We start from the raw sequence: 18,857 nt of genomic DNA, 5'->3' as shown, positions 1-18,857 counted from the left end.
TGGCAGTTGATAGAGCTTATCAATGACTATTTTAGGTACACACACACACACACACACACACACACACACACACACACACACACACACACATACAGACCAATACCCAAAAACCACTTTTTTGGACTCAGGGGACCTCGAAATGTATAGAAATTTACAAATTTGGGTACCTTAATTTTTTTCGGAAAGCAATACTTTCCTTACCTATGGTAATAGGGCAAGGAAAGTAAAAATGACTATGATGTTGAGTTATGCATCAATCATTTGGGACCCCCTCCATGTTTCCTTCGAAATATCTATCGGAGTTTCTTCTACTACAAGTTTTTCTTAGTACTAGTATCCTACGAGGAACACTCTTGTATTGAAGAGATTATGCAATGGACATATTGGAATTCAGTTCATAAATTAATTTATTTCCTCGTTCTAGATGGCAGAGGCAGATTACCTTCTCTCGTTAAAAACTCCATGTAGAACAAATGATAGATTCGTTTGAGAAAGATTCAATCAAAAGAAAATGGCACCGTTGAATTTCAGTTCACAGAAAATTTCAGACCTCAGTAAAGTCATTCATTTGACAGTAGTGAACCTACTCGTAAAACAATTCCATGGTAACCTACAATTAAAATACACCAATTTTGAGACAAGTGCTCATTACTGCACAAACTGGGCCAATCTGCGAATCATCTTCATTTGATTTACGGCTGTTATTACTTTGATTAAGACGCTCTTGCGAGAAGATCAATCCTGTAGAGCTATCATCTGAAGCAACATTTAATCCGAGTTAATATCCTTCGCGTCCCCTTACAACTGGCTGCTATAACTATGGATAGGAGCCTATAACTACACAAATATATAACTATGGATTGTGGCATATAACTACGAATATATAACAATGGATAGGAGCCTATAACTACGTATATAGCTATTGATAGGGGCATATAACTTCAAATATATAACGGTTACAGCATTGAAGGGGCTGTGTAACTTGAGAGAGTAATTAATATAGAACATCACACTAAGTTATTGCTATAGTAGATCCTCTTTAAACTGTCAGTCTGTCATCATTGGTTGAATGTAAAGCATTAATACCATATTATAAAGAATGCTGTCACTTTAAAGTGAATCCCTCCAAACTGACAGTCTGTCAGTATTGGATGAATGGGGAACATTGATATTATTTACCAGGAATGCTGTCAGTTAATAGTGAATTTTACTATAGAGATTGATCTAGCTACTCATCTTCTATCTGAAACCGTTAGGCGAACCTAATATCTTGCTATTTGAGGCTCAGAATAGTCATCCTCAAAATGAACTCAATTGAGGTGCTAAGTCCTCAATAATAGATCCCTAGTTCTGAACTAGATTATCCAAGAGTTTATTAGAAGTATTGTATCTGGCGAAGTAATCGACATAGTAACTGGAACAATACTGCTAGAATAATAATTCTGCTATCAATTAAGATGATGATTGTGAGATTTGATTCATAGTGACAGAAGGACATTTAATTATTATCATGGAAGAGGGAGGTAGCTTAAGATCATTATAAATTCTTAATATAACTTTCTGTGTTGATATGATTTCTTTTCAATTATTTATTGCATTTTTCCTAAATAACTAGCATAATGAAAAACGTTCCGATGTCTAGCTCGAATGAACAGATTCATTTTTATCGTTTCCAACACCAATAATTTAGTATAATGTATAATCTTGGAGTAGTAGTTCCTTGTTATTTAACGTTTAAATTTGACCTCCACTACTCATTTAATATATTTTTTATTTTTTGATGTAGACCATGAATTTTCTGGTTTTCAATAATATACTGTAGGATTTTATTCCACCCTTTCTCATATACTCCATTTGCTTTTGTAAGTTACTGGTTATTTGTTGCAATTCACGGTTCTCATGACCATATTTGGAATACTTGAGCGTGCTCTGTGTCGACCAATGGCAGTCGAGCTCAGCCGCTATTGGTCGACAGCTAATGGCCAATCGAAGGGCTCCACTCACACTCAAACGCTTCGATTTTCTCTCAATTGGTAATTTAGCTGAGCGTATAATTCTGTTAATTTCTGAAGACAATCGATAACTTACATTCAATCTCACATAATACTTCTTAGGTAGGTCAAAAATCTACTTTGTGAAAATAATTAGGAACTGAAAATTTTGTGAAGTGAACAACTACAAGACTTAACCTATTTCGGACTATGTGTAATCTTATTATTTTTTACCTTATTTTTCTCTCTCTATCATTTTTGATGATGTACTAGTTGTATAAGTCAATAAATAGTCTAATAAATATTATTCATCCGAACTAGGTGCTAATTCTGATATATTTTCTACTCTCTACTTTGTTATTCAAAATATCTCTGATTTATCATAAATCAGATTCTCTTCTCGAAATGTACATTTCCTCCCATACTTCATCAATTTCTCTATCTCGTTCCTTTACCTTTACAAAACAACAATCACTCTTCAACTCAACTCCAGACTCTTTTTCTTCTTCTTTTTTATTTCCTGCTTCTTCTCCTTCGTCTTCCCCACCTTCTATTTCTCTCTTCACAACTTTTTCTTTCTCCCTCTACAATCTTATTTCTATCACTCGCACGTGATCCGATACACATCTCATAGAAACGACTTCTCACCTTACAACATAACTGTATCATTAATGAGAGCTGAACATAGATCACTATCACAATACCTCTACCTGCTAATATGCTCTGGATTTATCAGAACATAAATACTATCCATGATAACAGATCTACAATATCCTTGAATATACGACCTCACGCACGTTCGAACTGTGAAATTAATTTCCAATCCTTATCAGTTACATCTATCATGTATCATAATATCTATTTTAATTGAGTTTTAGAATATTGACACTGTCAAACAACGATAATATTAATTTGCAATAAACAAATTAGGTTGCGAAAAAGTTATGACATCGAATTAAATGAACATTATTGCCAATGACGTAATAACCCAAGGGTGTTCAAACTCGAGAGGTGGTCCTTGAAATCGAACCAGTTGAGCTGCTCTATGCTCTACTTGCTCTATGAACTCTTCAATTCCAAATAATGTACACTACTTCTTCAATTTACTCCTAGGGGAATGAGTTCCTTGATTTGTCTTGAAGCGTTTAATTTGAATACAGTTATTGCAAGGTCTGTACCAATAATTGAGCATAAAAATGAATTATATAGAGACTGCATTTCTGAAATTTCAATTCAACATGAATTTCCGTTTCAAATTAATTGGTATGAATCAATTATCTTGAGTCTAAATAAAGAAATAAATTGATAGTAATATTTGAAGACTACTCATGATGATGATATATTTTTTTTTTATTCAAATTTCTCTCACATTACATGCATAATAGGTTTTACAAATTGAATTAATCAATATACATGTATCATCTTATATCTATCATACATGAAGTGAGAATCTATTAAAATTTCCTATTATAATTTTGTGGCTACCCCATGAAGCTAATTTTAGCTTATATTGGGGCATTGTACATACTCAGAGATATTTTTGCAAGATTTGAATTTATAGATGGAAATGTTTTAAAATAATATTAACAATAATAATAATAATAATAATAATAGTAATAATAATAATATCGTGTGACCTGGCTGGCTCAGGTCTGGTGTCAGAGTTTTCAGGTCGCAACTGATCAATTTCAGGGCCTCTCACACGACCAAACGACTACCTTTTAGGCAGCCGGGACCGACGGCTTAATTAATGATATTTACATAAGAGTGAAGTAGTTCTGTTGATTCTCTCCCAATCATTGATTTGATTCTGTGCTGGCGAGTAAACAAAATGGATACAATTTACATGAGCAGTTTTGAATTCTAATAATGATGCAACTAAACTTATTCTCAGTTGTGAGAATATTATAATTTCTTGTCTGATTGGAGAACTTACAGAACTATGTATCGTCCCCAGTCTCAACATTCCACTTCTTAGGTGTTGGAGCCGTTAGAGAAGTTGATTCATTGATAAATTTATTCAATCATTCAAGAAAGTACCACAGAATCAAGCCCAGAACATTAAAGCTATCAGAATTCAAACTTCTCTTCCATCACATAGTTGAAGAATAATTGTATCACTTGTACTAAGATCTATTCATAAAAAACACTATTCCCTTACTTGTACCAATACTATAAATAGAGAAACACTATTTCCTCGATTATTCACGGTACGTTTTCGTGAATTTTTCAAAAATAAGGAGATAAAGAGATCAGGTCTCTCACAACAGCTTTATTTGAATCATGATGATGTTTGTTAGAAAAATTGCATCAGCAACCATTTCTCTTTTGGTATCAAATCACTTTTTTGTGATAAGTGTTTGATTAGACGAGCTATAAGAAGGCGAACGAGACAAGATAGCTGAAGTTTTACAAAACAATGGCGATACCGTTAATAACATACGGTAGTGAGGCATGGATCTTAAACAGACAAACTGAATCTCGTATACAAGCTGCTGAAATGAGATTTTTACGAGCGGTCAAAGGTTGTAGTAGACTGGATAAAATAAGGAATGACAACATAAGAGCTGAATTGAATGTAGAACCGCTATTGGATATTCTGAAGAAATATCGGGAAAATTGGTCTACTCATTTATTCAGAATGCCATCCAATAGGCTCCCAATATTAGCATGGGAGTACAAACCCGAAGGAAAGCGAGGCATAGGAAGACCAAGGAAGAAATGGATGCCGGTACAGGCCAATAGAGCCTAATCCTTGTAAGAAGATGATGATGATGAAGTGTTTGATTTATTAACCTTTGATTTGTTACGTTGTTAAATTTTGGAATTAAGAAATGAATTGATGTCAATAAAGGGATTGACCGTAAACAAGAAACTTACTCAGGTTTTTTGTTGCTTTTTTATGTTTCACAATTCTTTTTTCTATAATTCAGAATTGACCCTCAAGCGAACAGACAGATATATGAGGAACATTAGCTGTATCCCAATATTGAAACCCCAAAAATCTCAATCAATATGAGAGATTCTGCCATATTTTTCCAAGCTCATATCCAGCGGAATTGTAATATGAAGTCCAAAGTTCGTTTCTCATTTTTATAATTTTTGTAGAACGAGCATGTCTGCACGTATTCGAATTTTTATCTGTTCTGTTCACACGCTATTTATTGATGAGGGAAAAAAGCAAGACCATAACATCGTTATTCAGCAAGTAATGGGCTGCTAGTGCTGGCACTAGAACCGATCATGCGAGAACTTATTACGACCAGCTAAGTAAAAAGAGAGAAGAGTTCAGTTGAGATGAAATAATGCTAGTGAAGCTCATGTTTGGACAAGGATAGCAATAACCAGTTCATTGCGGCACTTCTGGTGCTAATGAAGCCAATTTATGTCCGATACATTTCGGGAATAGCTCCAATACCATCTATAACACTGATCAGGACCAACGATTCCCCTCTCATTTCACCCCTATGTCTTTCCTCCTCATTAACACAGTCCTCTCACAACACCTCTCTCTATCAACCCTATCATCTCAGATTTTTTTCTCTCGTTTTTAAGAGTTAAGGAGGCCATATAAGTGTTAACAGTTGCATGCTTGGTGGAATATTGGGAGGATGTGGCTATAAAAATCAAAACGGTACATGCTTTCTTGGGACCACCTCTGTTGGAGAGGGTTTTGATCAGCTTCACTAATTTGTGATCTGATTTTACCTTAATGTTATGGCATGAGATTCGAACAGAACGAGTAAGTCGTGGTGAAGATGAATGCCAATAAACAGCTCTGCAATGATAGAAATATTTGGTGTCATTGATATAGATCAGGGGTCTCCAAACACATGCCACATTGGTAATTCTTGGGAGGCTAAGAGGGCCAATAACAAGGATGTACGTGGAATTTGACTTGTGGGGACACACGAAGGGAGATTTGGGGGGTGTACAATTATTGTATAATATGAAGAGTTTTAAGTATGTTTAAGTAGGAAGAAACAAACCAATTAATTCAATATTAATACAAAGTCCAATTTATTGAGTGTTAAAAGCTCATAAGAAAACTTGCCAATGCATGAATTTATAAAAAGCTACCATGCTAAAAGAGAATACTCATTTTTAGTGAGAATTTGTTTTCCACTTGAATTGTCCGCCCATTTAGGATCAAACTTTGTGGTTCCAATCATTAAAATTGATTTCAAATGTTCATCTGATAAGAAAGTATTTGGATTTAACAAACTTCATTTTTGAAAATGTCTGCTCACACTTGTAGTAGGTAGATCCAAAAAGAGAAAACATAGATCGAGCATGGTTTTTTATATTTTTAAAGTCTTTTTCTGTAAAAATGGGAGTAAGTTACCTCCTTTCTAGCGTTCAAACAGGGATATGTACAGTCCGTGCAGACCATTTGCTAATATCTCACAATGGTTGATCGCTGCTTGTTTACAGCTAATTTTACACTTATTAAGAAATGGAGTGGCTAGTAAAAGAAGAGTACTGAACTCACAGTTGTTGTCAAATATGTGTATAAATATATATTTTTTTAAATCTGTTGCAATAACTCTTGGCGGGCCGGACAAAATCCATCCGCGGGCCGGATGTGGCCCGCGGGCCGTAGGTTGGAGAGCCCTGGTATATATTATAGATATGGAAGAACATTATATTGACCTGACCGTTCTGTGCGTAGCCATAAGGAGAGTAACTGTTAATTTACTTTTTCATCACTACATTCTTAGATACAATAATCATTCGTTACTCATTATGAATGTTTAGGGAAGGAACGGCATACTTAAAGCCATACTGCTCAAAGCCTTAAAGCCATACTTGAATCTACAAAACTGTTCCTTATCCATATTTTGATAGAAATAGTCCAAAAATAGGTTATATTTACCACTTCATGAGTTTTGTCCAATTTTTAACCGAAATATTCCTCGTATTCAAACTAGGAATATATTATGAACTATAACAGTTTAATTGACCGAGCAAAATGAGGTTCAAGTCGACGGTTTTGCATTTCTCTTTATTTTTACATGTTTTTTTGTTTCGCATTTACGGCGAAACGCTGCAATAGATTTCCATGAAATTTGATAGGTATGTTCCTCTTAAAATTGCGCTTCGACCTTTATACAAGGTTTTTTAAAATTTCGCATTTTAAGGATAATACAAAAGGAAAAGGAGTCTCTTTCGAACGCCAATATTACCGTAAAAATCAGATTATAGAGTTATTCATCATAAATCAGCTGTGGAGTGGAATATTAATTGCATGCAATCAATATCCCAATGTAATTTGTTAAAAAATCAGCTGTCGTGTGGGCTATGAGCGATGAGGCATGCAATATTGATAGCTCGAAGTAGCTTATTATTTTCTCCAGACTCTTCTCTGCTATCAACTCAGTAAGCATTTAGTTGTATACAACAATTTATTAGAATTCTAATGATAATTATTAAAATGAATATTAATAATTGTCGATACAGCATTTCAAACAGCTATTAGTGTTGTTTACACACCGATATCATCTCCCCGACACGTCAGGACAGGACACAATTCACTCTGATAGAGGCTGTGGTTTTCATCTGCGCGAGGTCCACTGTCCACAGAGCTACTAGTGAACTATAATAGTTTTATAGTTATTAGGAGCGTTATATGGTGATAATCTAATGGTTTTCAATAGTTCACTTGAATTATTGGACACAAGTTGCATCACTTTTAAACAAATAATACTTGTTCATTATAATCAAAGGTGAGAGTTGTACAATAACTTGAGAAGATAGTCAATGTCATAAGTTTCCAAATATGCTTCAATCGAAGTGCAAGAATGAATATACAATTGGATTATGATTGTGGGCTTGGATTCACTGTGCTTCTGATAGAGATGCTTAGAATATTATGCTTAATATTATTATAAATGAAAGTTTCATTTTATACGCAAAATCTATACATCCAAGTGGGTATTTTGCTACCAACTTGAAATTCATGGGTCTCTTTTCAGAAGCGTGCAGTTTATTTGTACGGTACACTTTTTTACATCCAATCACAACAATAGAGCATTCACGTATTATCCTTTCAGGGATAGATACAGAATATAATCTATTCATAAGTATCCATCCCTATCTTCTATTCATACTGCTACTTGATCCTATACTGGCAGGTCGCAGACGTTCTCGCAAAGGATGAATCCTTTTGATCATGTGTTTAGTGGCGGAAAAACTCAAAGGTTTTATAATATGTGTAACATATGGGCCTCGGTTTGTGAATCGAAAGCCTCTATTTGTATATATGAACCTTCTCCATCAGGGATCACCAGGTAGAAACGTCTTTGAAGCCGCAGGCCGCCAATTAAATACAAAAGTCTCGAATCCCCTTGAGCGGTGGCAGTTTTTCAATTCCATCTTTACTTACCCTGACATCAACCTTTTTCTATCTGTTTACTATCCGTCCAGTTTATTTGCTTATCAGGGAGTTTCGTTGATATTCTGAGTAAATACATGAATTTTGGACTTCTTTCACCTGGTACAGTTTGCATACTCTTTGCAACATACGTTTTATACCAGGTGGAATCTCACGGTATCACTAGATCGTATCGAAATACTCTCAGGGATGTTTCATGAATGATTCTTGAGACTTCTCTCAGCCAAGCATCATGCAATGGTTGCCTGGCAACCAATAATAGAAACCAACAAGGATGTTATATTATATGATCAGGTGAGAATGTTATTGTTCCTACATAGAAACTTTGAAGCTCTCAACTTTCTGAGTTCAAAAGTACTGAAAGTATTGTACTTGATATTACTTATTATTCTTTGTAACAGGTAGTTGTTGTTTACATGTACTATTACAATCACTTATATAACCTAGCTGTTTACTCGTGATTATGATGAAATGGATCACTTCGATAAAAATTATTTTCCTAAACATTATTTGTATTAGGACGGCAAAATGAATTCACAAACATACATATGAGCTCAGAAAGCTTCCTTGCAATGAAGATTATTAATAATGAGCATCATCCATGAACAAGAATAAGGTATCAACCAAATTCATTCCATTCATTCCATTCATCCATAGACAATAGATACAATGCGGGTAGGTAAAAACAACAGGCATTCGCCCAAAACTGAGATTAATTTGGAATAATAATATCGTATGACCTGGCTGGCTCAGGTCTGGTGTCAGAGTTTTCAGGTCGCAACTGATCAATTTCAGGGCCTCTGACATGACCTAACGACTGCTTTTTAGGCAGCCGGGACCGACGGCTTAACGTGTCCATCCGAAACACGGGAGTGGCCCGAGATAAATATCTTGCCCGAGCCGGGATTTGAACCCGGGCCTCTGAATCATGAAGCCAGCATCTAATCCACTCGACTACGGCCACTCCTTATAGTAATAATAATAATTATTATTATTAATTTGGAATACACAGTCTAGAGGTTATGTGAATGATAACTCAATTCACACACTATTTCGAGTCCAAAAAATGTATGTACTACAATAATTTTGAATTTATCAGATTCATTAATTTCAAAATACAAATCGAAACAGAAATCTTTCTTCACAATCACAAAAAATATAAGAAATTTCACTTAAATCCACAAATTGTACTCATGTTAATTGTAATTCATCCATTAATCCATGAAATCAAGTAGATTCTTCTTTCTGATTCTTGCAACAATTTTTCACAGAATAGATGAGCTTCAATAATGATTATATTGATTATTATTAAACGAAAATCTCAATTAAATGCTGTGAATCACCCGAAGACTTCTGCTACTGCAAATATTAACAGGGTAAACAGCTAGATGGAAGTTCGATGAGCGCTACTATATAAAAATATTATATCTTATTTCCTATTTTCTTATTGGGATTTTCGTTTAATAATAATTGAACGAATCAAAATTATTATTAAACGAAAATCCCAATAAGAAAATAGGAAATAAGATATTATAATATTTTGTATAGTAGCGCTCATCGAATTTCCATTTAGCTGTTTACACTGATGTCAACATTTGCAGTAGCAGAAGTCTTCGGGGTGATTCACAGCATTTAATTGAGATTTTCGTTTAATAATAATTAATATAATCATTATTGAAGCTCATCTATTCTGTGAAAAATTGTTGCAAGAATATTCATAAAAAATAATATTATTCATTAATTAGCATTTGAATAAATGCAACTCCCAATTTATTCCATCCGTAGGAATTATATTATACTTATTAATTATATTATTATATCATATTATCCGATGGAATTATATTCCTGTTCATGATTATTTGAGTATAAGGAACAGATTAGAGTCTGAGAGAAAAGAAAAAGTGAGACGAACAGAGGTAGAGTTCGTGGACATGGAGAGAAGACCACAGGTAGATCAGGAATTTTCGAGAAATATTGACTGAGACGCCCGGATCTCCGTTGAAGCCGTGACAGGATAGCCTGAACAAACACCGGTCAGAATAGCATTAGTCATTCAGCTACACATTGTTGACTGATTTGAAATTTTAATAGTCAGTAAACTAGTCGGATCTGGTCTCGATGGGACAGGGACAGAGTTTGTTGTCAGAGCAGAGACCCTCGCCTTCCTCGCTGTTTGTTCTATGCTGAGTAGCTGCTAAGCTAGGAAGTGGTAGTTGAAGTGGAACTTGTAGTATAGGTTTTAGTTGAGGTACATGGATCGAAAAAGGTATATGAAATATGATAAGATATGAAAAAACCCAAAAGACAGGAGTGCGAGAAGAATGTGTACAGTGCGAGTGGAAAGAATTATTCATTGAAAAACAAAAAGTAGGATAATCGAAGATAATACATTCAAAAGTTCTGAGTACCTTCAGCTTCTGTATAAATATTGGGCAAGGCATGTTCTCAATCTTTGTTTTTCTTCTTTCTCTTATCTGTATGCGGTATATTTCTTCCACTTTGGTATCTGTCTTTCCTCTGTTTTTTTTGCATCAAACTATTGTCTCTGTTACATCACGGGAGTATGTTGGAATAAATAGAATTAATTTAATTCTCTCAATCAACCAATGATGTGGGATGGGAAACAATGTCGAATTTGGTTTATTAGTTTATCATAAATAATGCCGAATAAAAAATTGTCATGACATAATATGATGTAAAAGAAGTGTTTTTATAGCTCCTTTACTACATAGCTTATAGAAGCTCAATACGTTTGTTTTTTGGTTCGTGTTTAAAAATTTCATTGAAAAATAAGTGAATATTCTCTATTTTAAAAATAACTAAGTGCTATGAATTATTATTATTTTGGTATTTAAATTCGAAAGAATGGTTTGTATAAATGAATGGTTTGCAAAATATTTTTGGACAGAAAATTTTGTGGAAATCGAGAAGACATAACCTCATTTAGACTTTTAATGTTACCTAAATTTGGTAAAGAAATAGTACAAGGTATTCTTAGTTTTTCTCTCTCGATCTGTGCTTCATTGTAAAAAAGAATAAATAAATAATAACATATAGCCTACTTTCCTTGAAATTATTAGTGAAAAATAAATATCACCTCTTTTTTAATCAACATTATTTATTCAATGAACACAAATCATTGAGATTATAATTATAATTAAAGAACCCAGTTAGAGACTGGAAAGCTATAATTTATTGATTAATGATTATAATAATATTGATTGGAACTCTGTTCTGAATATTACGAATATATTATCAAACATTACTCAGAAATATCAATAAGTTTTTAGATCAGTTACAAGGACGTCCATCACATTCAACAGCCGTGAAATTACGTTCTCAAACTATCGTTTGATTTGCTCAATGTGTTCTCCTTGCATTGCGTCCAATGATTGGCGTCATTTAACGTCAGTTAAGTTTAATGTATGTATGTGCAACCAGGTGTACAAATTGAACTCGCCTTGCATTGATTTCTTCCGTTTATTGACGTCATTTTACGGCGGTTGAGTTTAATAGACTTACGTGCAACTGGAAGTATTAATGGTGTATGAATGTAATGGATGTATATTTAATAGATCCACATTCGCCTTAAATTGATTTCGTTCGTTGATTGGCGTCATTTAACAGCGGTCAAGTAAAATAAACGTACGTCCAACTGGGAGTATAAATTTTGTATCGAGGTAACTGTGAGAGGAGAAGAGAATTTCAGCTTCAATTCGATATATCGATGAACTACGATACCGTATCGATGGAATTTGATTTTTCTGCGCCTATCGACATGCTCGTGGATTTGATTGGATGTCATTAGTTTCCTGTGAAAATCCAATTTCCGCCAGATGACAAGTTTCTCGCAGACGTCTTCTGCTATTTTCTACTGGAACCGTAGACACTTCTGTGATGTGAATCCAACTGACAGCCTTCCATTGGTGTGCCACCTGTTGATGAGGTTATCAGCAGTATCCTTGAGAGCTCGCCACCTGATGTGAAAAATGTGAAATTTGAATTTTTTATTCACAACACTGATATTTTTTACGACATTACTATTTCACAATCTATTAAACTATACTATTCTATACTATTAAACGAGCAATTTCTGTTAATATGTTCAGATGTTTGGATGATTAAATGTTCAGATGTTTCTATTTCACCGGATCTCGGAAACGGCTCTAACGATTCTCACGAAATCCAGAACATAGTAGATTTATAATATGAAAATTCGATAGCACTATGTCTCATACCTGGGAAAACTTGCTGAAGGACATTGAAAGGATTTCCTCATTTTTGGAGAAACAGCTTATAATTTCGTCGTCTGTTGATGATGGATGTGAGTGAGCGAGTGCATGTTTGTGAGACTGAGACAAAATTATGACTTAGCTGTTGAACTTTTTTAATCATTCAATCAGGTACTTAGTGCCGTTTGCAAAAAAGCCGGATTATTTTCAATCGTGATTAATTCCAGTAGATCCATCTTTTTTGAATGGTCTTCTCTGATTTGGTTTACGTGAAATTAATCAGGATTAAAATTTAACCGGCTTTTGTGCACCCGGGCCTTTGTTAGGAAAATTTTTGCATTCCTCTGAGAATTAATCTTGATTTACTGTGATTAGATAGAGCATTTCTGTATGAACTATGAATGTTATTATAATTTCTTCTTCCGTAATAAATTGATTAATTATTATGCTTTTGTACTCCAGAACGAAGCTCGGTTCCCGATAATTATTATTATGAATTAGTATTTCTTGTTCAGCTGGATATCCTCCAATATGACAATAAAGACTTGTATAAGAATGTAATGGAATGCTAACCAACGTTCATGTATTTCCGAGCGTTTAGTTTCAATTTTATTCATGCACTATCTTGTTATTTTGAACACCAGCTTGCAGTCAATTTTATTGATCAAATAAATGATTCAATAAACTCGGAAGGGTGACCACCTGACCCAACTCCTCTGAATATGATTCATGAATTATAAAATTGCTTCCCGATCTGTATGTCCACTCATATCGCATTATAATCCCCCTTACTACTAACGCACAAGTTTAGAGTTCATGTTGGCATCACCGTCAGCAAAAAATAATGTGTTAATACATTGCAGTTCTGAATGACTCCAAAGACTAGCATCTTTATCCCATGCTCGACGGTTTAACAAGATCAAAAACAATCCATAAGCGGATGAATATTGACATTAGAAGAAATATAAAAGCGAAAGAGAAACAAGCGTCAAAGACTCGAAAATTCACCAAGATGATCTTGTGTGATTGGATATAATTATGTATATAATTATTCATTAATATTCTTAACTATTTATTAATAATAATATTCAATTTATTATTAATAATATTCTATTTCGGATGATGTTCACATGAGCTTTTTGCTTGTGAGTGTAAAATGGGATGAGAGCGTGGATGATTCATGTGATTGTGAAACGTTCATGACTACCGGTGGGATTCATACCCACGACCAGGCAGCGGACGTGAAGTGTACTAGGGAAGTCCTAGTGAAGGGTGTAAATCCTTAGTCCACTCGGCCAACCTAGCCGGAATGGGATATGATTGAGTAGCCTGGATGGCAAAATTATGTTAACCTTCATACTCATTGATATTTTGCTATCAAACAATATCAATTATGACAGTAAAAAGATTATTTTGAGCTAAAAAAGTTTGTAATGGGGAGAACAGTATTGAACTAATTACACGGTTAAAAGCTTGAATTTATGATCGAGGCGAATTTACAATCACGTGGATCTATCTATTCATTCTATAGTTCTTTTCCAAATACTATAGTTGACATAATATTTTCAAATATGTATCGGTTTAGTTATAGTTTCAGTTTCCTTGATGGACTCCAATATAATTTGCAATATCTCGAACAGATATTGGGAAACTCATAATTAATTTGAGTCAATCACCAAGTTTTGATACAGTTCCTCGCTGCACTGACTCCAAGCTTGTAGCAGAGTGAGAGTTTGCCCAATATTGAGTTGTGTCTGTGGTTTCTCAAACAGAGCTTAACTTGGTCTCCATCTTGCGATCTGAAATTGAAAGGTGATTGAATCAAACGCTGATAAACCAGTGAGAGATGAGCTGACATCCAAGTCAATAACTGGATTGGAGGCCGTCTTAATTTCAGAATGCGCCTTGGCTTCAATCCGTCCTAACCTAACCCAACTATCAACCCTTCTCAGAAGATGTTACACGATCGCACCCACTTTATCTCTCTCACTCTCGTGTCAGTCTATACACATTTATCACGATCACTCCCTCTCTGTCTCTCTCACTCTCGTGTCAGTCTGCAATACACAATAGTGCAGTGAGAAGCAGACGCACTACAGAGAACTCTAGGCAACTTTGTTAATCAGTTCATGCGGTCTAAATCTCATCAAAACTAAATTGTACATTCTAATTGTATTTCCCTCCTATTTCCACCTCTACTCATCCGTTTTCCCCTCCACTGTAACCCCCCACCACCGCCACTTCAAAGTTTCCCCTTCCAAGAAGACAATGGCAGAGGAGTACCTACTTTCTGTTGCACTCTTATTAATGTGTTTTCCTTGTTTGGAGAGCTGTGTGGTTTGTGTATGCCTCCCGACCCTTAAGCCCACTATTCGAGTGTTATAAACAATTCTGAACAATTCAATCTGTGTTTTAAGAGTGGTAGCTGCTGAATATTTGAAATGCTGAGGCCTCTGCTATTCGCTATGTAGTAGCTTCGTATTTAATGTGTGTGATGCTAATTTGCGCTAAAGTACGACTATTAAAATGGATTAAACATGAATTTATGAATAAAAGGGGAGCGACACTCTTTAATTCATTCGATAATATTGTTGAAAAATTAATTTACCTGCATCTTAAATTTGTTTTACGATTTTAATTTGTTAGCTTCATTTCTTCTATTTTTAGCCTGACAACTAAACTTCCACTGAACCAAAACAGTCCAATCAGCCAGATATATTCAATTTTTGTGTAGTTGAGAAGTTGATATTGTGGTAATAATTATTCATAGGCCTATTAAATAAAACGATTAAGAAATTGTCAAAAACCAAAGATTTCATTGATAGTTGGAAAGACCGGTTTTGGTTCTTACACCGTTGTCAATCTGTGATAAACTCTCTGGTTATATGACAATTTCTTAGTCTTTTTATTTAAGATATATTCAGTTTTTCATTTTGTTGAACATAAATTTCGTTTGAGGGAAACGGATTTCAAGAATCTGCCTCAAAAGTGCTATTCTAAAAAAATTTCTACGTTCTTTTCAACGTTCAGGAGAAACCAATAATTGACGTTGAACGTTTCAATTTTTATTGATACACATGTTTAGTTAGGATATAGAAATGCTGTGATGAGGGCGCTTCGAAATCACGCCAAAGTTGTTCTTAAAATTTTGTCTCTTCTTGCATTTTCTCAATTTTTTGAGACAGATTTCAAGAATCTGCTGAAAATATTCCCCAAAACTGCTATTCTCAACAATATTTCTTCCCCTCCGCTTTATTGACAGAGAATGTTTCAATCTGGCACAAAAAGTCAGGATGTGGCTTTTTAAACGCAGTTATTAGATGAATATTACTCAGGTTTAGAACAACAGAGGAATGACGACAAAAACCATTTTTTACACTCAAAATTCATTCCATTTTGTGAAAACTCATATTCTGAGAATACGGTTGGAATACCTGGAATCTTCGGTGGAAGATTGCATTCCTGCAAGTACGAGAGGTTAAAGAGAATGAGAGAGGTTAGAGGTATCAGAGAAAGTCGCTCATCTATCTCTTCATCCGTTCTCAAGTTTCTTCAAAATCATACTGTCCCATATTCCACCAGTAAATCTCCGAGAGGAACCTTGGAATTGGTTTTCCGTTGTCTGGCCCCAGACAACGAGACCCACTCCCCAAAGATTTCACATTTTGAATTGTGAACAAGCTCTAGAATTTAGGGCACTGACAAAAATGTCCACCAAAAACTGTCGAATCTTCACTGAAAGCTCTTGTGTGTATGTGCGAGCGAGAGAGGGTGAGCGAGAGACTTTGTGTGTCTATGTCAATAACGCTGCAGTGTATTCCAAGACAAGAAGAGAAAACAGTTTCCATCCTTCACTACCGCAAATCCATCTGCTTCTCCTATGCATACAAACTCTATACAACGTTTTTTGCTCTTTCATTACATTCTGCGTCTATTTTTATTTCTGCTCAGCTTCTAAATCATCATCATCATAGTTCTTTCTTATTTTACTTCATCTTCATTGTCATCACCACAATCATCGTCATCATCATGGTTTTCTGAATTCCGAATTTGTCCTCCAGCGTCTTTTTTGCAAGCAACAGAACAAAGCTGTATCTTCAGCATCATGTCCTGTTTCCATTCCAATGTTTCATCCTTTCTGTAAATAAAAATGAAATTCCAACTGATTCTTTTGTTTCTGGATCTTTTTTCGGGCAACGACTGTTGTGGAGAATAGAGAAAATAAACAAACAAGGACGTATAAGAGATAAAAATCTTATATAAATATGTACTTATTCAATGGGATCGTGGGAATATTGCCATCTTACGAAAAGTGGCTGACTTCGCTAAAAGTGGCTGATTCTGTTGAAAGTTGACATGGAATTTGGTGGTGAAAATATCAAAGATTACATTGGAATCTGTATAAAAATTTCATGTGAATATTAATTCTCTCCAAAATGTGATTGAAGATGATGGGTACATTAATCTTCTAGAAGAGAATTGTCAGATTTCAATGAGAAAGAAAAATTGAAAACTATAAATCACGAGATCACTTGAGTTTGATACAATATTATTATTTATACGCTCCCATACCAGGGCCAGTAGCTCAGACGTGATGATGCGTCAATCATAATTTTCTTGTCCCGTTCGTGTATAGCCGTTCTTTCCTTCATTGTATTAGATGAAGATTACTACTGATCACCTACAACAAAATACACCTTAATTTTCATAGTGAGATTCACTTTAAAATACTAGCATCTGTTAGCAAACAAAGATCTCCAAGGAATGCAGAAAGTTTCAAGTGGATTTCACTATGAAGTAGGCTATGAAACCTTTACAACATCCAGGTGACTCAATTTTTTTGATGGTCTCATTGATGATAACCCTATAAGCTTTGTGATAATTATGTCTCCAATACGAACCCTTTCAAGTGCAATAGATTGATGCATCAGTCTGACTGAGGAACTTGTTGCAGATGCAACAAACCATACTGCATGGCAATTGATTAATACACTAGTTGCACTAAAGAACTGTTGAATCAAGCCGTGGCCAATTAGTGAGTCGTTTTTCATGGTAAAGCTTACTCTAGGCAGTCACGATCCATGAGCCAATAGGATGAGCCGTTACATGATAGGTCTAAAGGGCTTCAGTACTCAGTAGTCCGGGCTTTGCTTGTTATAAGTTGATGCTTTGTAGACCGTCCAATTAGAAGTTGCAAATTATGTTCACTGCGACGGAGTGGTGATAACCTATGATCTCTTACTCTCTCACTCATACTCTCATAGTTCATCTTTGTCCACAATCACTCTTTGTCCCTATAAATTGTATTAACTCTCTGTCATCTAAGATACAAGTAGAATTACGTCAATAGTTCCACAGTCTAAACTTCTATACATTGTTATCTGGTCAGACGATAAAATGTTATTATTATAAATGAAGAATCATAATTTCCAATTATTCTAGTCAATCAATCAATCAATCAATTTATTCAGCCTGAAGATACAAGGCTAAGTCACAAAGTATTCTGTAAGATTCCAATACATAATGAATCATTCACGTCACAATAAATAATAGAATCAATAATAACAAATATTATTGAAATCAATATAGGAATACGTCATAATACATAATGAAATCAATAATAACAAACTATTCAAATCAATATGAACAATGATAGTTCACTCCTAATAAGGCTACAATATATAATTGACTATTTCATTCAATAGTATAATTGATAATTTATTCTACCTAATCCTGTTCTAAATTCTTCTGGAGGGTAGAATGAATTTTTAACTAGCCATTTTCTTAAGGATGTAAGGAATATAGGAGGGGAAAGGTTACGGAAGGAGGCTGGTAGAAGGTTGGAAAATTTCATCCCCACTACTGGAAAACTTGAAAGAGATTTACTGAGTCTGCACCTTGGTACATGAAGATCCTACTAGTCGGATAGTTATGAATGTCACCGACAACCGGCCAATTTATCTTCCCTCAATTTTATTTCCTTCAAGCACTGATATACAAATTCATTGATTACTGTTAATATTGAATTTTCATGGATGCGGATTACAAGGATCTAGATAATCTGCGTATAGTTGGGCCTTCTCAACCCTTCCGGTGATCAGCCCGCCTGAATATAAATTTACTGAACTGTAGTGTACTGTGATAAGTAAAATTAATCTCACTTAGAATTCTTAATCCTCCAATTCAGTCATTGTAGGTATTGTATATGGAAGTGTGTAACATATTTTACAACTGTAACTC

This window comes from Nilaparvata lugens, chromosome 11 (genome assembly GCF_014356525.2).
Source record: "Nilaparvata lugens isolate BPH chromosome 11, ASM1435652v1, whole genome shotgun sequence".
Classification (NCBI taxonomy): domain Eukaryota; kingdom Metazoa; phylum Arthropoda; class Insecta; order Hemiptera; family Delphacidae; genus Nilaparvata; species Nilaparvata lugens.
This window is presented reverse-complemented; position numbering follows the sequence as displayed.